The sequence below is a fragment of the Oncorhynchus nerka genome, linkage group LG25, assembly GCF_034236695.1.
Source record: "Oncorhynchus nerka isolate Pitt River linkage group LG25, Oner_Uvic_2.0, whole genome shotgun sequence".
Lineage (NCBI taxonomy): Eukaryota > Metazoa > Chordata > Actinopteri > Salmoniformes > Salmonidae > Oncorhynchus > Oncorhynchus nerka.
In genome coordinates this window covers 17,041,024-17,064,243 of record NC_088420.1, presented here as the reverse complement: position 1 = coordinate 17,064,243, position 23,220 = coordinate 17,041,024, and the positions used below count along the sequence as shown (strand labels likewise).

At 43.5% G+C, this 23,220-nt stretch overlaps 1 protein-coding gene across 1 annotated transcript in view; it reads left to right on the top strand.

Moving 5' to 3' along the window:
• LOC115122962 (ephrin-A2-like) overlaps window positions 1–23,220 on the top strand; it is a 318,282-nt gene that overhangs the window by 164,105 nt on the left and 130,957 nt on the right. The window lies entirely within an intron of this gene.

Below are 23,220 nucleotides of genomic sequence, written 5' to 3'. Positions count from 1 at the left end.
TAGAGTGGGATGGGGAAGGGGTGATGGTAGGATGGGATGGGGACAGTGGTGATGGTAGGATGGGATGGGGTCAGTGGGGATGGTAGAGTGGGGATGGTAGAGTGGGATGGGGACAGTGGGGATGGTAGAGTGGGATGGGGACAGGGGTGATGGTAGGATGGGGACAGTGGGGATGGTAGAGGGATGAGGACGGGGTGATGGTAGACTGGGATGGGGTCAGGGGTGATGGTAGGGTGGGATGGGGTCAGGATGATGGTAGACTGGGATGGGGTCACGGGTGATGGTAGAGGGATGAGGATGGGGTAATGGTAGGTGGGATGGGGACAGGAGTGATGGTAGGATGGTATGGGGACAGGGGTGATGGTAGGATGGGATGTGGACAGTGGGGATGGTAGAGGGATGAGGACGGGGCGATGGTAGACTGGGATGGGGTCAGGGGTGATGGTAAGGTGTGATGGGGTCAAGGGTGATGGTAGACTGGGATGGGGTCACGGGGGATGGTAGGGTGGGATGGGGTCAGGGGTGATGGTAGAGGGATGAGGATGGGGTGATGGTAGAGTGGGGTGGGGACTGGGGTGATGGTAGGGTGGGATGGGGACAGTGGGGATGGTAGGGTGGGATGGGGTCAGGGGTGATGGTAGGTTGGGATGGGGTCACGGGTGATGGTAGGGTGGGATGGGGTCAGGGGTGATGGTAGAGGCATGAGGATGGGGTGATGGTAGAGGGATGGGGTCAGGGGTGATGGTAGGATGGGATGTGGACAGTGGGGATGGTAGAGGGATGAGGACGGGCGATGGTAGACTGGGATGGGGTCAGGGGTGATGGTAAGGTGTGATGGGGTCAAGGGTGATGGTAGACTGGGATGGGGTCACGGGGATGGTAGGGTGAGATGGGGTCAGGGGTGATGGTAGAGTGGGTGGGGACTGGGGTGATGGTAGGGTGGGATGGGGACAGTGGGGATGGTAGGGTGGGATGGTAGGGTGGGATGGGGTCACGGGTGATGGTAGGGTGGGATGGGGTCAGGGTGATGGTAGAGGCATGAGGATGGGGTGATTGTAGAGTTGTGTGGGGACTGGGGTGATGGTAGAGGAATGGGGTCAGGGGTGATGGTAGACTGGGATGGGGTCAGGGTTGATGGTAGAGGAATGGGGTCAGGGGTGATGGTAGACTGGGATGGGGTCAGGGGTGATGGTAGAGGGATGGGGTCAGGGAGGATGGTAGAGGGATGGGGTCAGGAGTGATGGTAGAGGGATGAGGATGGGGTGATGGTAGAGTTGTGTGGGGACTGGGGTGATGGTAGAGGAATGGGGTCAGGGATGATGGTTGAGGGATGGGGTCAGGGTGATGGTAGACTGGGATGGGGTCAGGGCTGATGGTAGAGAGATGGGGTCAGGGATGATGGTAGAGGGATGGGGTCAGTGGTGATAGTAGAGTGGGATGAGGACGGGGCGATGGTAGACTGGGATGGTGTCAGGAGTGATGGTTGAGTGGGATGGGGTCAGGGGTGATGGTAGAGGGATGGGGTCAGGGGTGATGGTAGAGTCGGATGGGGGCAGGGGTGATGGTAGAGAGTTGGGGTCAGGGGTGATGGTAGAGGGATGGGGTCAGGGTTGATGGTAGAGGGACGGGGTCAGGGGTGATGATAGAGGGATGGGGTCAGGGGTGATGGTAGAGTGGGATGGGGTCAGGGTGATGGTAGAAGGATGGGATCAGGGGTGATGGTAGAAGGATGGGGTCAGGGTTATGGTAGAAGGATGGGGTCAGGGTGATGGTAGAGGAATGGGGTCAGGGTTGATGGTAGAGGGACGGGGTCAGGGGTGATGGTAGACTGGGATGGGGTCAGGGGGATGGTAGAGGAATGGGGTCAGGGGTGATGGTAGAGGGATGGGGTCAGGGTGATGGTAGAAGGATGGGGTCAGGGTTGATGGTAGAGGGATGGGGTCAGGGGTGATGGTAGAGGGATGGGGTCAGGGGTGATGGTAGAGGGATGGGGTCAGGGGTGATGGTTGAGGAATGGGGTCAGGGGTGATGGTAGCAGCTGTACATAATCTATTGTTAAATAGCCCACCCATTTTCACCTACCTCATCCCCACAGTTTTTATTTATTTACTTTTCTGCTCTTTTGCACACAAATATCTCTACCTGTACATGATCATCTGATCATTTATCACTCCAGTGTTAATCTGCAATATTGTAATTATTCGCCTACTTCCTCATGCCTTTTGCACACATTGTATATCTGCAATATTGTAATTATTCGCCTACCTCCTCATGCCTTTTGCACACATTGTATATCTGCAATATTGTAATTATTCGCCTACCTCCTCATGCCTTTTGCACACATTGTATATAGACTCCCCTTTTTTTTCCTCTACTGTGTTATTGACTTGTTAATTGTTTACTCCATGTGTAACTCTGTGTTGTCTGTTCACACTGCTATGCTTTATCTTGGCCAGGTCGCAGTTGCAAATGAGAACCTGTTCTCAACTAGCCTACCTGGTTAAATAAAGGTGAAATAAAATAAAAAAATAAAAAGAGGAATGGGGTCAGGGGTGATGGTAGAGGAATGGGGTCAGGGGTGATGGTAGAGGAATGGGGTCAGTGGTGATGGTAGAGGGATGGGGTCAGGGTTGATGGTAGAGGGATGGGGTCAGGGGTGATGGTAGAGGGATGGGGTCAGGGGTGATGGTAGAAGGATGGGGTCAGGGGTGATGGTAGAGGGATGGGGTCAGGGGTGATGGTAGAAGGATGGGGTCAGGGGTGATGGTAGAGGAATGGGGTCAGGGGTGATGGTAGAGGGATGGGGTCAGGGGTGATGGTAGAGGGATGGGGTCAGGGAGGATGGTAGAGGGATGGGGTCAGGGGTGATGGTAGAGGACAACTGAGGCCTAGAAGTCCCCTCCTATCCTACTCTTTTTTCTGCTACCCTGCCACTCTGACAACAATGGTAGTGGTGTCAAATTCCCAGCATAAGCCTGCGGGCGACACTACACATTCCCCTCCTCCTTTCATGGAACAGATTGAAAGAGAAACTTATATTTTTCCAAACACATTCCCCAAAGGAGAAATCTCCATCAGATATCCGAGCCAGATGTACGTCTTTAGTATTTCGAGATGGATACATATTGGAAGCATTGAGCGAGTAAGGACACATTTCCCTAAGTGATACCTGCACATGGGGTCCATCAGATGATCCTGATTGTATTACCATAGAATTACAGTCATCATTTCTGCTCCGACGGCTGTTTCTACAAGTCCTGCTATGACTACTATAACAGTGTATCATAGCAAAGATTGACCATAACCAGGATCACAATTGATATTCGCATATTCATTCCTCATAAATGAAGATGTAATTATTTCTTCATTATTATATGCGTCATCTTATGCTCTGTCTCTCCCTTAACGACTCACCACCCGCCCTGTTGGTTTCTCCCTCTTTCTCTTGCCGTTGAGACATTTTCCGCAGGGCTTGTAGTGCAAACCTAGCTGCCGTTCGTTCAGTCAAGTATACACGTTATAAGGTTGTTTTTTTTGTTGTCCTCTGTAGTGTCAGCAGGAGAACCAATGGAAAAAGGGAGAAGAAAAGACAGGGATAGCTGCCGTAGCCTCTGAAATATTTAACCCAAACTAATTGGAGAGCACGTCCCATTTCAGGATTCCTCAACCTCGGGGAAAAAAACACTGATCAGATCAAAGGCTCCTGCACTTTTCCCTCAAGAGACTGATATGAGAGAGAGAGACAGCGAACGAGAGAACCAGTGAGAGAGAACAAGGTAGAGAGAGATATGGCAAGAGAGAGGCGGGGAGAAGGGAGGAGAGAGAGGGGGGGTGAAGGAGAGAGAGAGGGTGGTAGGAGAGAGAGTGGGGGGGAGAAGAAGAGCAAGAGGGTGGGAGAAGAAGGAGAGAGAGAGGATGGTAGGAGAGAGAGTGGGTGGGAGAAGAAGAGAAAGAGAGCGAGTGGGAGAAGGAGAGAGAGAGGGGTGGGAGAAGGTGAGAGAGGGGTGGGATAAGGAGAGAGAGGGTTGGGAGAAGGAGAGAGAGAGAGGGTGGGAGAATGAGAGAGAGGGTGGGATAAGGAGAGCGAGGGGTGGGATAAGGAGAGAGAGAGATGGGGGAGAAGGAGAGAGAGGGGGGGAGAAGGAGGGAGAAAGAGGGGGAAGGAGAGAGAGAGGGGGGAGAAGGAGAAGGAGAGAGAGGAAGAGAAGGAGAGAGAGAGAGGGGTGGGAGAAGGAGTGAGAGAGGGGTGGGAGAAGGAGAGAGAGAGGGTGGAAGAAGGAGAGAGAGAGGGTGGAAGAAGGAGAGAGAGAGGGTGGAGAAGGAGAGAGAGGGGTGGGAGAAGGAGAGAGAGGGGTGGGAGAAGGAGAGAGAGGGGGTGGGAGAAGGAGAGAGAGAAAGTGGGAGAAGGAGAGAGAGGGGGGAGAAGGAGAGAGGGGGGTGGGAGAAGGAGAGAGAGAGGGTGGGAGAAGGAGAGAGAGCGAGGGTGTGATAAGGAGAGAGAGAGAAGAGAGATGGGGGAGAAGGAGAGAGAGAGGGGTGGGAGAAGGAGAGAGCGAGCTTGTGAGAAAGCGAGAGAGGGTGGGAGAAGGAGAGAAAGAGGGAGGATAAGGAGAGTGAGAGAGGGTGGGAGAAGGAGAGACAGAGAGAGGAAGAGAAGGAGAGAGAGAGAGGGGTGGGAGGAGGAGGAGAGAGGGGTGGGAGAAGGAGAGAGAGAGGGTGGAAGAAGGAGAGAGAGAGGGTGGGAGAAGGAGAGAAAGAGGGTGGAGAAGGAGAGAGAGAGGGGTGGGAGAAGGAGAGACAGAGAAGGGGGAGAAGGAGAGAGAGAGTGGGATAAGGAGAGAGAGGGTGGGAGAAGGAGAGAGCGAGCTTGTGAGAAAGCGAGAGAGGGTGGGAGAAGGAGAGAGAAAGAGGGAGGATAAGGAGAGTGAGAGAGGGTGGGAGAAGGAGAGAGAGAAGAGGAGAAGGAGAGAGAGGGTGGGAGAGGGTGGGAGAAGGAGAGCGAGAGAGAGGGGGAGAAGGAGAGTGAGGGTGGGAGAGAGAGAGAGAGAGAGGGGGGGGGAGGGGGGAGAAGGAGAGAGGGGTAGGAGTATAAGAGAGAGGGTGGGAGAATGAGAGAGAGAGAGAGGGGAGAAGGAGAGAGAGAGGGGGGAGAAGAAGAGAGAGATAGGAGAAGGAGAGAGAGGGGGAAAATGAGAGGGGGAGAAGGAGAGAGAGAAGGGAGAAGAAGAGAGAGATGGGAGAAGTAGAGAGAGGGGAAGAAGGAGAGAGAGGGGGGAGAAGAAGAGAGAGAGGGGGAGAAGGAAGGATCGAGATAGAATGAAAGAGAGAGGGGGAGAAGGAAGGATAGAGAGAATGAAAGAGAGAGGGGGGAGTAGGAAGGATAGAGAGAGAATGAAAGAGAGAGGGGAGAGAAGGAAGGATAGAGAGAGAATGAAAGAGAGAGGGGGGAGTAGGAAGGATAGAGAGAGAATGAAAGAGAGAGGGAGGAGTAGGAAGGATAGAGATAGAATGAAAGAGAGAAAAGAGAGAGGCACAGGGAGAAGTAGGGAGAGACAACAGTAGAGGAAAGGGGGACGGAATAGAAAGATGAGGTGATGATGACAGAGGTGGCCGAGAACGTGTCATGCTGACGGAGTGTGTGTGTGTGCATCCCCTCCTCTCGCTTCTGTCTCTACGTTCTTCGACCCACTCTGTATTTGACACACACAGCTGGTTGTCCTTTTATACACACAGAGCCCAGTCCAGGGGTCAGAGGCTACAGTCATGCTTGACCTGGAACCTCCTTCTTCCCCTGAAGGCTTTGAGAGGAGAGGGTAGGGTAGTTATAGGCTGTCGGGTAGCTTCTCTCACACCATCTGTCCTCTGCTGCAGAGTTCCTATTTAAGCCCCATTTCTCTCCCCTAAAGTATCTACTGTATCTGTGTCTGTGGATGGTAAAGTCTCTACTGTATCTGTGTCTGTGGATGGGAAAGTCTCTACTGTATCTGTGTCTGTGTTTATGGATGGTAAAGTCTCTACTGTATCTGTGTTTATGGATGGTAAAGTCTCTACTGTATCTGTGTCTGTGTTTATGGATGGTAAAGTCTCTACTATATCTGTGTCTGTGTTTATGGATGGTAAAGTCTCTACTGTATCTGTGTTTATGGATGGTAAAGTCTCTACTGTATCTGTATCTGTGTTTATGGATGGTAAAGTCTCTACTATATCTGTGTCTGTGTTTATGGATGGTAAAGTCTCTACTGTATCTGTGTTTATGGATGGTAAAGTCTCTACTGTATCTGTGTCTGTGGATGGTAAAGTATCTACTATATCTGTGTCTGTGGATGGCAAAGTCTCTACTGTATCTGTGTTTATGGATGGTAAAGTCTCTACTGTATCTGTGTCTGTGGATGGTAAAGTCTGTACAGTATCTGTGGCTGTGGATGGTAAAGTCTCTACTGTATCTGTGTCTGTGGATGGTAAAGTCTCTACAGTATCTGTGTCTGTGGATGGTAAAGTCTCTACTGTATCTGTGTCTGTGGATGGGAAAGTCTCTACTGTATCTGTGTTTATGGATGGTAAAGTCTCTACTGTATCTGTGTCTGTGTTTATGGATGGTAAAGTCTCTACTGTATCTGTGTTTATGGATGGTAAAGTCTCTACTGTATCTGTGTCTGTGGATGGTAAAGTCCATACTATATCTGTGTCTGTGGATGGGAAAGTCTCTACTGTATCTGTGTTTATGGATGGTAAAGTCTCTACTGTATCTGTGTCTGTGGATGGTAAAGTATCTACTATATCTGTGTCTGTGGATGGCAAAGTCTCTACTGTATCTGTGTTTGTGGATGGTAAAGTCTCTACTGTATCTGTGTCTGTGGATGGTAAAGTCTCTACTGTATCTGTGTTTGTGGATGGTAAAGTCTCTACAGTATCTGTGTCTGTGGATGGTAAAGTCTCTACTGTATCTGTGTCTGTGGATGGCAAAGTCTCTACTGTATCTGTGTTTATGGATGGTAAAGTCTCTACTATATCTGTGTCTGTGGATGGTAAAGTCTCTACTGTATCTGTGTCTGTGTTTATGGATGGTAAAGTCTCTACTGTATCTGTGTTTATGGATGGTAAAGTCTCTACTATATCTGTGTCTGTGGATGGTAAAGTCTCTACTGTATCTGTGTCTGTGTTTATGGATGGTAAAGTCTCTACTGTATCTGTGTCTGTGGATGGTAAAGTCTCTACTGTATCTGTGTTTATGGATGGTAAAGTCTCTACTGTGTCTGTGTCTGTGGATGGTAAAGTCTCTACTGTATCTGTGTCTGTGGATGGTAAAGTCTCTACTGTATCTGTGTTTGTGGATGGTAAAGTCTCTACAGTATCTGTGTCTGTGGATGGTAAAGTCTCTACTGTATCTGTGTCTGTGGATGGCAAAGTCTCTACTGTATCTGTGTTTATGGATGGTAAAGTCTCTACTATATCTGTGTCTGTGGATGGTAAAGTCTACTGTATCTGTGTCTGTGTTTATGGATGGTAAAGTCTCTACTGTATCTGTGTTTATGGATGGTAAAGTCTCTACTATATCTGTGTCTGTGGATGGTAAAGTCTCTACTGTATCTGTGTCTGTGTTTATGGATGGTAAAGTCTCTACTGTATCTGTGTCTGTGGATGGTAAAGTCTCTACTGTATCTGTGTTTATGGATGGTAAAGTCTCTACTGTGTCTGTGTCTGTGGATGGTAAAGTCTCTACTGTATCTGTGTCTGTGGATGGTAAAGTCTCTACTGTATTTGTGTTTATGGATGGTAAAGTCTCTACTGTATCTGTGTCTGTGGATGGTAAAGTCTCTACTGTATCTGTGTTTATGGATGGTAAAGTCTCTACTGTATCTGTGTCTGTGTTTATGGATGGTAAAGTCTACTGTATATGTGTCTGTGGATGGTAAAGTCTCTACTGTATCTGTGTCTGTGGATGGTAAAGTCTCTACTGTGTCTGTGTTTATGGATGGTAAAGTCTCTACTGTGTCTGTGTCTGTGGATGGTAAAGTCTCTACTATATCTGTGTCTGTGGATGGTAAAGTCTCTACTGTGTCTGTGTCTGTGGATGGTAAAGTCTCTACTATATCTGTGTCTGTGGATGGTAAAGTCTCTACTGTGTCTGTATCTGTGTTTATGGATGGTAAAGTCTGTACTGTATCTGTGTTTATGGATGGTAAAGTCTCTACTGTATCTGTGTTTATGGATGGTAATGTCTCTACTGTATCTGTGTTTATGGATGGTAAAGTCTCTACTGTATTTGTGTCTGTGTTTATTGATGGTAAAGTCTCTACTGTATCTGTGTCTGTGTTTATGGATGGTAAAGTCTCTACTGTATTTGTGTCTGTGTTTATGGATGGTAAAGTCTCTACTGTATCTGTGTCTGTGGATGGTAAAGTCTCTACTGTATCTGTGTTTATGGATGGTAAAGTCTCTACTGTATCTGTGTCTGTGGATGGTAAAGTCTCTACAGTATCTGTGTCTGTGGATGGTAAAGTCTCTACTGTATCTGTGTCTGTGGATGGGAAAGTCTATACTGTATCTGTGTCTGTGGATGGGAAAGTCTCTACTGTATCTGTGTTTATGGATGGTAAAGTCTCTACTGTATCTGTGTCTGTGTTTATGGATGGTAAAGTCTCTACTGTATCTGTGTTTATGGATGGTAAAGTCTCTACTGTATCTGTGTCTGTGGATGGTAAAGTATCTTCTATATCTGTGTCTGTGGATGGCAAAGTCTCTACTGTATCTGTGTTTATGGATGGTAAAGTCTCTACTGTATCTGTGTCTGTGGATGGTAAAGTCTCTACAGTATCTGTGTCTGTGGATGGTAAAGTCTCTACTGTATCTGTGTCTGTGGATGGGAAAGTCTCTACTGTATCTGTGTTTATGGATGGTAAAGTCTCTACTGTATCTGTGTCTGTGGATGGTAAAGTATCTACTATATCTGTGTCTGTGGATGGCAAAGTCTCTACTGTATCTGTGTCTGTGTTTATGGATGGTAAAGTCTCTACTGTATCTGTGTCTGTGGATGGTAAAGTCTCTACTGTATCTGTGTTTATGGATGGTAAAGTCTCTACTGTGTCTGTGTCTGTGGATGGTAAAGTCTCTACTGTGTCTGTGTTTATGGATGGTAAAGTCTCTACTGTATCTGTGTCTGTGGATGGTAAAGTCTCTACTGTATCTGTGTCTGTGGATGGTAAAGTCTCTACTGTATTTGTGTTTATGGATGGTAAAGTCTCTACTGTATCTGTGTCTGTGGATGGTAAAGGCTCTACTGTATCTGTGTTTATGGATGGTAAAGTCTCTACTGTATCTGTGTTTATGGATGGTAAAGTCTCTACTGTATCTGTGTCTGTGTTTATGGATGGTAAAGTCTACTGTATATGTGTCTGTGGATGGTAAAGTCTCTACTGTATCTGTGTCTGTGGATGGTAAAGTCTCTACTGTGTCTGTGTTTATGGATGGTAAAGTCTCTACTGTGTCTGTGTCTGTGGATGGTAAAGTCTCTACTATATCTGTGTCTGTGGATGGTAAAGTCTCTACTGTGTCTGTATCTGTGTTTATGGATGGTAAAGTCTCTACTGTATCTGTGTTTATGGATGGTAAAGTCTCTACTGTATCTGTGTCTGTGGATGGCAAAGTCTCTACTATATCTGTGTCTGTGTTTATGGATGGTAATGTCTCTACTGTATCTGTGTTTATGGATGGTAAAGTCTCTACTGTATCTGTGTCTGTGGATGGTAAAGTCTCTACTGTATCTGTGTTTATGGATGGTAAAGTCTCTACTGTATCTGTGTTTATGGATGGTAAAGTCTCTACTGTATCTGTGTCTGTGGATGGTAAAGTATCTTCTATATCTGTGTCTGTGGATGGCAAAGTCTCTACTGTATCTGTGTTTATGGATGGTAAAGTCTCTACTGTATCTGTGTCTGTGGATGGTAAAGTCTCTACAGTATCTGTGTCTGTGGATGGTAAAGTCTCTACTGTATCTGTGTCTGTGGATGGGAAAGTGTCTACTGTATCTGTGTTTATGGATGGTAAAGTCTCTACTGTATCTGTGTCTGTGGATGGTAAAGTATCTACTATATCTGTGTCTGTGGATGGCAAAGTCTCTACTGTATCTGTGTTTATGGATGGTAAAGTCTCTACTGTATCTGTGTCTGTGTTTATGGATGGTAAAGTCTCTACTGTATCTGTGTCTGTGGATGGTAAAGTCTCTACTGTATCTGTGTTTATGGATGGTAAAGTCTCTACTGTGTCTGTGTCTGTGGATGGTAAAGTCTCTACTGTGTCTGTGTTTATGGATGGTAAAGTCTCTACTGTATCTGTGTCTGTGGATGGTAAAGTCTCTACTGTATCTGTGTCTGTGGATGGTAAAGTCTCTACTGTATTTGTGTTTATGGATGGTAAAGTCTCTACTGTATCTGTGTCTGTGGATGGTAAAGGCTCTACTGTATCTGTGTTTATGGATGGTAAAGTCTCTACTGTATCTGTGTTTATGGATGGTAAAGTCTCTACTGTATCTGTGTCTGTGTTTATGGATGGTAAAGTCTACTGTATATGTGTCTGTGGATGGTAAAGTCTCTACTGTATCTGTGTCTGTGGATGGTAAAGTCTCTACTGTGTCTGTGTTTATGGATGGTAAAGTCTCTACTGTGTCTGTGTCTGTGGATGGTAAAGTCTCTACTATATCTGTGTCTGTGGATGGTAAAGTCTCTACTGTGTCTGTATCTGTGTTTATGGATGGTAAAGTCTCTACTGTATCTGTGTTTATGGATGGTAAAGTCTCTACTGTATCTGTGTCTGTGGATGGCAAAGTCTCTACTATATCTGTGTCTGTGTTTATGGATGGTAATGTCTCTACTGTATCTGTGTTTATGGATGGTAAAGTCTCTACTGTATTTGTGTCTGTGTTTATGGATGGTAAAGTCTCTACTGTATCTGTGTCTGTGGATGGTAAAGTCTCTACTGTATCTGTGTTTATGGATGGTAAAGTCTCTACTGTATCTGTGTTTATGGATGGTAAAGTCTCTACTGTATCTGTGTCTGTGGATGGTAAAGTATCTTCTATATCTGTGTCTGTGGATGGCAAAGTCTCTACTGTATCTGTGTTTATGGATGGTAAAGTCTCTACTGTATCTGTGTCTGTGGATGGTAAAGTCTCTACAGTATCTGTGTCTGTGGATGGTAAAGTCTCTACTGTATCTGTGTCTGTGGATGGGAAAGTGTCTACTGTATCTGTGTTTATGGATGGTAAAGTCTCTACTGTATCTGTGTCTGTGGATGGTAAAGTATCTACTATATCTGTGTCTGTGGATGGCAAAGTCTCTACTGTATCTGTGTTTATGGATGGTAAAGTCTCTACTGTATCTGTGTCTGTGTTTATGGATGGTAAAGTCTCTACTGTATCTGTGTCTGTGGATGGTAAAGTCTCTACTGTATCTGTGTTTATGGATGGTAAAGTCTCTACTGTGTCTGTGGATGGTAAAGTCTCTACTGTGTCTGTGTTTATGGATGGTAAAGTCTCTACTGTATCTGTGTCTGTGGATGGTAAAGTCTCTACTGTTTCTGTGTCTGTGGATGGGAAAGTCTCTACTGTATCTGTGTTTATGGATGGTAAAGTCTCTACTGTATCTGTGTCTGTGTTTATGGATGGTAAAGTCTCTACTGTATCTGTGTTTATGGATGGTAAAGTCTCTACTGTATCTGTGTCTGTGGATGGTAAAGTATCTTCTATATCTGTGTCTGTGGATGGCAAAGTCTCTACTGTATCTGTGTTTATGGATGGTAAAGTCTCTACTGTATCTGTGTCTGTGGATGGTAAAGTCTCTACAGTATCTGTGTCTGTGGATGGTAAAGTCTCTACTGTATCTGTGTCTGTGGATGGGAAAGTGTCTACTGTATCTGTGTTTATGGATGGTAAAGTCTCTACTGTATCTGTGTCTGTGGATGGTAAAGTATCTACTATATCTGTGTCTGTGGATGGCAAAGTCTCTACTGTATCTGTGTTTATGGATGGTAAAGTCTCTACTGTATCTGTGTCTGTGTTTATGGATGGTAAAGTCTCTACTGTATCTGTGTCTGTGGATGGTAAAGTCTCTACTGTATCTGTGTTTATGGATGGTAAAGTCTCTACTGTGTCTGTGTCTGTGGATGGTAAAGTCTCTACTGTGTCTGTGTTTATGGATGGTAAAGTCTCTACTGTATCTGTGTCTGTGGATGGTAAAGTCTCTACTGTATCTGTGTCTGTGGATGGTAAAGTCTCTACTGTATTTGTGTTTATGGATGGTAAAGTCTCTACTGTATCTGTGTCTGTGGATGGTAAAGGCTCTACTGTATCTGTGTTTATGGATGGTAAAGTCTCTACTGTATCTGTGTCTGTGGATGGTGGATCTGTGTCTGTGGATGGTAAAGTCTCTACTGTATCTGTGTCTTGGATGGATGGTATCTGTGTTTATGGATGGTAAAGTCTCTACTGTATCTGTGTCTGTGGATGGTAAAGTATCTACTATATCTGTGTCTGTGGATGGCAAAGTCTCTACTGTATCTGTGTTTATGGATGGTAAAGTCTCTACTGTATCTGTGTCTGTGTTTATGGATGGTAAAGTCTCTACTGTATCTGTGTCTGTGGATGGTAAAGTCTCTACTGTGTGTTTATGGATGGTAAAGTCTCTACTGTGTCTGTGTCTGTGGATGGTAAAGTCTCTACTGTGTCTGTGTTTATGGATGGTAAAGTCTCTACTGTATCTGTGTCTGTGGATGGTAAAGTCTCTACTGTATCTGTGTCTGTGGATGGTAAAGTCTCTACTGTATTTGTGTTTATGGATGGTAAAGTCTCTACTGTATCTGTGTCTGTGGATGGTAAAGGCTCTACTGTATCTGTGTTTATGGATGGTAAAGTCTCTACTGTATCTGTGTTTATGGATGGTAAAGTCTCTACTGTATCTGTGTCTGTGTTTATGGATGGTAAAGTCTACTGTATATGTGTCTGTGCATGGTAAAGTCTCTACTGTATCTGTGTCTGTGGATGGTAAAGTCTCTACTGTGTCTGTGTTTATGGATGGTAAAGTCTCTACTGTGTCTGTGTTTATGGATGGTAACGTCTCTACTGTATCTGTGTCTGTGGATGGTAAAGTCTCTACTGTGTCTGTATCTGTGTTTATGGATGGTAAAGTCTCTACTGTATCTGTGTTATGGATGGTAAAGTCTCTACTGTATCTGTGTTTATGGATGGTAAAGTCTCTACTGTATCTGTGTCTGTGGATGGTAAAGTCTCTACTGTATCTGTGTCTGTGTTTATGGATGGTAAAGTCTCTACTGTATCTGTGTCTGTGGATGGTAAAGTCTCTACTGTATCTGTGTTTAAGGATGGTAAAGTCTCGACTGTATCTGTGTCTGTGGATGGTAAAGTCTCTACTGTATCTGTGTCTGTGGATGGTAAAGTCTCTACTGTATCTGTGTCTGTGGATGGGAAAGTCTCTACTGTATCTGTGTTTATGGATGGTAAAGTCTCTACTGTATCTGTGTCTGTGGATGGTAAAGTATCTACTATATCTGTGTCTGTGGATGGCAAAGTCTCTACTGTATCTGTGTTTATGGATGGTAAAGTCTCTACTGTATCTGTGTCTGTGTTTATGGATGGTAAAGTCTCTACTGTATCTGTGTCTGTGGATGGTAAAGTCTCTACTGTATCTGTGTTTATGGATGGTAAAGTCTCTACTGTGTCTGTGTCTGTGGATTGTAAAGTCTCTACTGTGTCTGTGTTTATGGATGGTAAAGTCTCTACTGTATCTGTGTCTGTGGATGGTAAAGTCTCTACTGTATCTGTGTCTGTGGATGGTAAAGTCTCTACTGTATTTGTGTTTATGGATGGTAAAGTCTCTACTGTATCTGTGTCTGTGGATGGTAAAGGCTCTACTGTATCTGTGTTTATGGATGGTAAAGTCTCTACTGCATCTGTGTTTATGGATGGGAAAGTCTCTACTATATCTGTGTCTGTGGATGGCAAAGTCTCTACTGTGTCTGTGTCTGTGGATGGTAAAGTCTCTACTGTATCTGTGTCTGTGGATGGTAAAGTCTCTACTATATCTGTGTCTGTGGATGGTAAAGTATCTACTGTGTCTGTGTCTGTGTTTATGGATGGTAAAGTCTCTACTATGTCTGTGTCTGTGGATGGTAAAGTATCTACTGTGTCTGTGTCTGTGTTTATGGATGGTAAAGTCTCTACTGTATCTGTGTCTGTGGATGGTAAAGTCTCTACTGTGTCTGTGTTTATGGATGGTAAAGTCTCTACTGTGTCTGTGTCTGTGGATGGTAAAGTCTCTACTGTATCTGTGTCTGTGGATGGTAAAGTCTCTACTATAGCTGTGTCTGTGGATGGTAAAGTCTCTACTGTGTCTGTGTCTGTGGATGGTAAAGTCTCTACTGTATCTGTGTTTATGGATGGTAAAGTCTCTACTATATATGTGTCTGTGGATGGTAAAGTCTACTGTGTCTGTGTCTGTGGATGGTAAAGTCTCTACTGTATCTGTGTCTGTGGATGGTAAAGTCTCTACTGTATCTGTGTCTGTGGATGGTAAAGTCTCTACTGTATCTGTGTCTGTGTTTGTGGATGGTAAAGTCTCTACTGTATCTGTGTTTATGGATGGTAAAGTCTCTACTATATCTGTGTCTGTGGATGGTAAAGTCTCTACTGTATCTGTGTCTGTGTTTATGGATGGTAAAGTCTCTACTGTATCTGTGTCTGTGGATGGTAAAGTCTCTACTGTGTCTGTGGATGGTAAAGTCTCTACTGTATCTGTGTCTGTGGATGGTAAAGTCTCTACTGTATCTGTGTCTGTGGATGGTAAAGTCTCTACTGTATCTGTGTCTGTGTTTATGGATGGTAAAGTCTCTACTGTATCTGTGTCTGTGGATGGTAAAGTCTCTACTGTATCTGTGTCTGTGTTTATGGATGGTAAAGTCTACTGTATATGTGTCTGTGGATGGTAAAGTCTCTACTGTATCTGTGTCTGTGGATGGTAAAGTCTCTACTGTGTCTGTGTTTATGGATGGTAAAGTCTCTACTGTGTCTGTGTCTGTGGATGGTAAAGTCTCTACTATATCTGTGTCTGTGGATGGTAAAGTCTCTACTGTGTCTGTATCTGTGTTTATGGATGGTAAAGTCTCTACTGTATCTGTGTTTATGGATGGTAAAGTCTCTACTGTATCTGTGTTTATGGATGGTAATGTCTCTACTGTATCTGTGTTTATGGATGGTAAAGTCTCTACTGTATTTGTGTCTGTGTTTATGGATGGTAAAGTCTCTACTGTATCTGTGTCTGTGTTTATGGATGGTAAAGTCTCTACTGTATTTGTGTCTGTGTTTATGGATGGTAAAGTCTCTACTGTATCTGTGTCTGTGGATGGTAAAGTCTCTACTGTATCTGTGTTTATGGATGGTAAAGTCTCTACTGTATCTGTGTCTGTGGATGGTAAAGTCTCTACAGTATCTGTGTCTGTGGATGGTAAAGTCTCTACTGTATCTGTGTCTGTGGATGGCAAAGTCTATACTGTTTCTGTGTCTGTGGATGGGAAAGTCTCTACTGTATCTGTGTTTATGGATGGTAAAGTCTCTACTGTATCTGTGTCTGTGTTTATGGATGGTAAAGTCTCTACTGTATCTGTGTTTATGGATGGTAAAGTCTCTACTGTATCTGTGTCTGTGGATGGTAAAGTATCTTCTATATCTGTGTCTGTGGATGGCAAAGTCTCTACTGTATCTGTGTTTATGGATGGTAAAGTCTCTACTGTATCTGTGTCTGTGGATGGTAAAGTCTCTACAGTCTGTGTCTGTGGATGGTAAAGTCTCTACTGTATCTGTGTCTGTGGATGGGAAAGTCTGTGTCTGTGTTTATGGATGGTAAAGTCTCTACTGTATCTGTGTCTGTGGATGGATGTCTGTGGATGGCAAAGTCTCTACTGTATCTGTGTTTATGGATGGTAAAGTCTCTACTGTATCTGTGTCTGTGTTTATGGATGGTAAAGTCTCTACTGTATCTGTGTCTGTGGATGGTAAAGTCTCTACTGTATCTGTGTTTATGGATGGTAAAGTCTCTACTGTATCTGTGTCTGTGGATGGTAAAGTCTCTACTGTATCTGTGTCTGTGGATGGTAAAGTCTCTACTGTATCTGTGTCTGTGGATGGCAAAGTCTATACTGTTTCTGTGTCTGTGGATGGGAAAGTCTCTACTGTATCTGTGTTTATGGATGGTAAAGTCTCTACTGTATCTTTGTCTGTGTTTATGGATGGTAAAGTCTCTACTGTATCTGTGTTTATGGATGGTAAAGTCTCTACTGTATCTGTGTCTGTGGATGGTAAAGTAAATATCTGTGTCTGTGGATGGCAAAGTCTCTACTGTATCTGTGTTTATGGATGGTGTGTCTGTGGATGGTAAAGTCTCTACTGTGTCTGTGTTTATGGATGGTAAAGTCTCTACTGTATCTGTGTCTGTGGATGTGTCTGTGTCTGTGGATGGTAAAGTCTCTACTGTATTTGTGTTTATGGATGGTAAAGTCTCTACTGTATCTGTGTCTGTGGATGGTAAAGTCTCTACTGTATCTGTGTTTATGGATGGTAAAGTCTCTACTGTATCTGTGTTTATGGATGGTAAAGTCTCTACTGTATCTGTGTCTGTGTTTATGGATGGTAAAGTCTACTGTATATGTGTCTGTGGATGGTAAGTCTCTACTGTATCTGTGTCTGTGGATGGTGTCTCTACTGTGTCTGTGTTTATGGATGGTAAAGTCTCTACTGTATCTGTGTCTGTGGATGGTAAAGTCTCTACTGTATCTGTGTCTGTGTTTATGGATGGTAAAGTCTACTGTATATGTGTCTGTGGATGGTAAAGTCTCTACTGTATCTGTGTCTGTGGATGGTAAAGTCTCTACTGTGTCTGTGTTTATGGATGGTAAAGTCTCTACTGTGTCTGTGTCTGTGGATGGTAAAGTCTCTACTATATCTGTGTCTGTGGATGGTAAAGTCTCTACTGTGTCTGTATCTGTGTTTATGGATGGTAAAGTCTCTACTGTATCTGTGTTTATGGATGGTAAAGTCTCTACTGTATCTGTGTTTATGGATGGTAATGTCTCTACTGTATCTGTGTTTATGGATGGTAAAGTCTCTACTGTATTTGTGTCTGTGTTTATGGATGGTAAAGTCTCTACTGTATCTGTGTCTGTGTTTATGGATGGTAAAGTCTCTACTGTATTTGTGTCTGTGTTTATGGATGGTAAAGTCTCTACTGTATCTGTGTCTGTGGATGGTAAAGTCTCTACTGTATCTGTGTTTATGGATGGTAAAGTCTCTACTGTATCTGTGTCTGTGGATGGTAAAGTCTCTACAGTATCTGTGTCTGTGGATGGTAAAGTCTCTACTGTATCTGTGTCTGTGGATGGCAAAGTCTATACTGTTTCTGTGTCTGTGGATGGGAAAGTCTCTACTGTATCTGTGTTTATGGATGGTAAAGTCTCTACTGTATCTGTGTCTGTGTTTATGGATGGTAAAGTCTCTACTGTATCTGTGTTTATGGATGGTAAAGTCTCTACTGTATCTGTGTCTGTGGATGGTAAAGTATCTTCTATATCTGTGTCTGTGGATGGCAAAGTCTCTACTGTATCTGTGTTTATGGATGGTAAAGTCTCTACTGTATCTGTGTCTGTGGATGGTAAAGTCTCTACAGTATCTGTGTCTGTGGATGGTAAAGTCTCTACTGTATCTGTGTCTGTGGATGGGAAAGTCTCTACTGTATCTGTGTTTATGGATGGTAAAGTCTCTACTGTATCTGTGTCTGTGGATGGTAAAGTATCTACTATATCTGTGTCTGTGGATGGCAAAGTCTCTACTGTATCTGTGTTTATGGATGGTAAAGTCTCTACTGTATCTGTGTCTGTGTTTATGGATGGTAAAGTCTCTACTGTATCTGTGTCTGTGGATGGTAAAGTCTCTACTGTATCTGTGTTTATGGATGGTAAAGTCTCTACTGTATCTGTGTCTGTGGATGGTAAAGTCTCTACAGTATCTGTGTCTGTGGATGGTAAAGTCTCTACTGTATCTGTGTCTGTGGATGGCAAAGTCTATACTGTTTCTGTGTCTGTGGATGGGAAAGTCTCTACTGTATCTGTGTTTATGGATGGTAAAGTCTCTACTGTATCTTTGTCTGTGTTTATGGATGGTAAAGTCTCTACTGTATCTGTGTTTATGGATGGTAAAGTCTCTACTGTATCTGTGTCTGTGGATGGTAAAGTATCTTCTATATCTGTGTCTGTGGATGGCAAAGTCTCTACTGTATCTGTGTTTATGGATGGTAAAGTCTCTACTGTATCTGTGTCTGTGGATGGTAAAGTCTCTACTGTGTCTGTGTTTATGGATGGTAAAGTCTCTACTGTATCTGTGTCTGTGGATGGTAAAGTCTCTACTGTGTCTGTGGATGGTAAAGTCTCTACTGTATTTGTGTTTATGGATGGTAAAGTCTCTACTGTATCTGTGTCTGTGGATGGTAAAGGCTCTACTGTATCTGTGTTTATGGATGGTAAAGTCTCTACTGTATCTGTGTTTATGGATGGTAAAGTCTCTACTGTATCTGTGTCTGTGTTTATGGATGGTAAAGTCTACTGTATATGTGTCTGTGGATGGTAAAGTCTCTACTGTATCTGTGTCTGTGGATGGTAAAGTCTCTACTGTGTCTGTGTTTATGGATGGTAAAGTCTCTACTGTGTCTGTGTTTATGGATGGTAACGTCTCTACTGTATCTGTGTTTATGGATGGTAAAGTCTCTACTATATCTGTGTCTGTGGATGGTAAAGTCTCTACTGTGTCTGTATCTGTGTTTATGGATGGTAAAGTCTCTACTGTATCTGTGTTATGGATGGTAAAGTCTCTACTGTATCTGTGTTTATGGATGGTAAAGTCTCTACTGTATCTGTGTCTGTGGATGGTAAAGTCTCTACTGTATCTGTGTCTGTGTTTATGGATGGTAAAGTCTCTACTGTATCTGTGTCTGTGGATGGTAAAGTCTCTACTGTATCTGTGTTTAAGGATGGTAAAGTCTCGACTGTATCTGTGTCTGTGGATGGTAAAGTCTCTACTGTGTCTGTGGATGGTAAAGTCTCTACTGTATCTGTGTCTGTGGATGGGAAAGTCTCTACTGTATCTGTGTTTATGGATGGTAAAGTCTCTACTGTATCTGTGTCTGTGGATGGTAAAGTATCTACTATATCTGTGTCTGTGGATGGCAAAGTCTCTACTGTATCTGTGTTTATGGATGGTAAAGTCTCTACTGTATCTGTGTCTGTGTTTATGGATGGTAAAGTCTCTACTGTATCTGTGTCTGTGGATGGTAAAGTCTCTACTGTATCTGTGTTTATGGATGGTAAAGTCTCTACTGTGTCTGTGTCTGTGGATTGTAAAGTCTCTACTGTATTTGTGTTTATGGATGGTAAAGTCTCTACTGTATCTGTGTCTGTGGATGGTAAAGGCTCTACTGTATCTGTGTTTATGGATGGTAAAGTCTCTACTGCATCTGTGTTTATGGATGGGAAAGTCTCTACTATATCTGTGTCTGTGGATGGCAAAGTCTCTACTCTGTCTGTGTCTGTGGATGGTAAAGTCTCTACTGTATCTGTGTCTGTGGATGGTAAAGTCTCTACTATATCTGTGTCTGTGGATGGTAAAGTATCTACTGTGTCTGTGTCTGTGTTTATGGATGGTAAAGTCTCTACTATGTCTGTGTCTGTGGATGGTAAAGTATCTACTGTGTCTGTGTCTGTGTTTATGGATGGTAAAGTCTCTACTGTATCTGTGTCTGTGGATGGTAAAGTCTCTACTGTGTCTGTGTTTATGGATGGTAAAGTCTCTACTGTGTCTGTGTCTGTGGATGGTAAAGTCTCTACTGTATCTGTGTCTGTGGATGGTAAAGTCTCTACTATAGCTGTGTCTGTGGATGGTAAAGTCTCTACTGTGTCTGTGTCTGTGGATGGTAAAGTCTCTACTGTATCTGTGTTTATGGATGGTAAAGTCTCTACTATATATGTGTCTGTGGATGGTAAAGTCTACTGTGTCTGTGTCTGTGGATGGTAAAGTCTCTACTGTATCTGTGTCTGTGGATGGTAAAGTCTCTACTGTATCTGTGTCTGTGGATGGTAAAGTCTCTACTGTATCTGTGTCTGTGTTTGTGGATGGTAAAGTCTCTACTGTATCTGTGTTTATGGATGGTAAAGTCTCTACTATATCTGTGTCTGTGGATGGTAAAGTCTCTACTGTATCTGTGTCTGTGTTTATGGATGGTAAAGTCTCTACTGTATCTGTGTCTGTGGATGGTAAAGTCTCTACTGTGTCTGTGGATGGTAAAGTCTCTACTGTGTCTGTGGATGGTAAAGTCTCTACTGTATCTGTGTTTATGGATGGTAAAGTCTCTACTGTATCTGTGTTTATGGATGGTAAAGTCTCTACTGTATCTCTGTTTATGGATGGTAAAGTCTCTACTGTATCTGTGTCTGTGGATGGTAAAGTCTCTACTGTATCTGTGTCTGTGTTTATGGATGGTAAAGTCTCTACTGTATCTGTGTTTATGGATGGTAAAGTCTCTACTGTGTCTGTGTCTGTGGATGATAAAGTCTCTACTGTGTCTGTGTTTATGGATGGTAAAGTCTCTACTGTATCTGTGTCTGTGGATGGTAAAGTATACTGTATCTGTGTCTGTGGATGGTAAAGTCTCTACTGTGTCTGTGGATGGTAAAGTCTCTACTGTGTCTGTGTCCGTGGATGGTAAAGTCTCTACTGTATCTGTGTCTGTGGATGGTAAAGTCTCTACTGTATCTGTGTCTGTGGATGGTAAAGTCTCTACTGTATCTGTGTTTATGGATGGTAAAGTCTCTACTGTGTCTGTGTTTATGGATGGTAAAGTCTCTACTGTATCTGTGTTTATGGATGGTAAAGTCTCTACTATATCTGTGTCTGTGGATGGTAAAGTCTCTACTGTGTCTGTGTCTGTGGATGGTAAAGTCTCTACTGTATCTGTGTCTGTGGATGGTAAAGTCTCTACAGTATCTGTGTCTGTGGATGGTAAAGTCTCTACTGTATCTGTGTTTAAGGATGGTAAAGTCTCGACTGTATCTGTGTCTGTGGATGGTAAAGTCTCTACTGTGTCTGTGGATGGTAAAGTCTCTACTGTATCTGTGTCTGTGGATGGGAAAGTCTCTACTGTATCTGTGTTTATGGATGGTAAAGTCTCTACTGTATCTGTGTCTGTGGATGGTAAAGTATCTACTATATCTGTGTCTGTGGATGGCAAAGTCTCTACTGTATCTGTGTTTATGGATGGTAAAGTCTCTACTGTATCTGTGTCTGTGTTTATGGATGGTAAAGTCTCTACTGTATCTGTGTCTGTGGATGGTAAAGTCTCTACTGTATCTGTGTTTATGGATGGTAAAGTCTCTACTGTGTCTGTGTCTGTGGATTGTAAAGTCTCTACTGTATTTGTGTTTATGGATGGTAAAGTCTCTACTGTATCTGTGTCTGTGGATGGTAAAGGCTCTACTGTATCTGTGTTTATGGATGGTAAAGTCTCTACTGCATCTGTGTTTATGGATGGGAAAGTCTCTACTATATCTGTGTCTGTGGATGGCAAAGTCTCTACTCTGTCTGTGTCTGTGGATGGTAAAGTCTCTACTGTATCTGTGTCTGTGGATGGTAAAGTCTCTACTATATCTGTGTCTGTGGATGGTAAAGTATCTACTGTGTCTGTGTCTGTGTTTATGGATGGTAAAGTCTCTACTGTATCTGTGTCTGTGGATGGTAAAGTCTCTACTGTGTCTGTGTTTATGGATGGTAAAGTCTCTACTGTGTCTGTGTCTGTGGATGGTAAAGTCTCTACTGTATCTGTGTCTGTGGATGGTAAAGTCTCTACTATAGCTGTGTCTGTGGATGGTAAAGTCTCTACTGTGTCTGTGTCTGTGGATGGTAAAGTCTCTACTGTATCTGTGTTTATGGATGGTAAAGTCTCTACTATATATGTGTCTGTGGATGGTAAAGTCTACTGTGTCTGTGTCTGTGGATGGTAAAGTCTCTACTGTATCTGTGTCTGTGGATGGTAAAGTCTCTACTGTATCTGTGTCTGTGGATGGTAAAGTCTCTACTGTATCTGTGTCTGTGTTTGTGGATGGTAAAGTCTCTACTGTATCTGTGTTTATGGATGGTAAAGTCTCTACTATATCTGTGTCTGTGGATGGTAAAGTCTCTACTGTATCTGTGTCTGTGTTTATGGATGGTAAAGTCTCTACTGTATCTGTGTCTGTGGATGGTAAAGTCTCTACTGTGTCTGTGGATGGTAAAGTCTCTACTGTGTCTGTGGATGGTAAAGTCTCTACTGTATCTGTGTTTATGGATGGTAAAGTCTCTACTGTATCTGTGTTTATGGATGGTAAAGTCTCTACTGTATCTCTGTTTATGGATGGTAAAGTCTCTACTGTATCTGTGTCTGTGGATGGTAAAGTCTCTACTGTATCTGTGTCTGTGTTTATGGATGGTAAAGTCTCTACTGTATCTGTGTTTATGGATGGTAAAGTCTCTACTGTGTCTGTGTCTGTGGATGATAAAGTCTCTACTGTGTCTGTGTTTATGGATGGTAAAGTCTCTACTGTATCTGTGTCTGTGGATGGTAAAGTATACTGTATCTGTGTCTGTGGATGGTAAAGTCTCTACTGTGTCTGTGGATGGTAAAGTCTCTACTGTGTCTGTGTCCGTGGATGGTAAAGTCTCTACTGTATCTGTGTCTGTGGATGGTAAAGTCTCTACTGTATCTGTGTCTGTGGATGGTAAAGTCTCTACTGTATCTGTGTTTATGGATGGTAAAGTCTCTACTGTGTCTGTGTTTATGGATGGTAAAGTCTCTACTGTATCTGTGTTTATGGATGGTAAAGTCTCTACTATATCTGTGTCTGTGGATGGTAAAGTCTCTACTGTGTCTGTGTCTGTGGATGGTAAAGTCTCTACTGTATCTGTGTCTGTGGATGGTAAAGTCTCTACAGTATCTGTGTTTGTGGATGGTAAAGTCTCTACTGTATCTGTGTCTGTGGATGGTAAAGTCTCTACTGTATCTGTGTCTGTGGATGGTAAAGTCTCTACTGTATCTGTGTCTGTGGATGGTAAAGTCTCTACTGTATCTGTGTCTGTGGATGGTA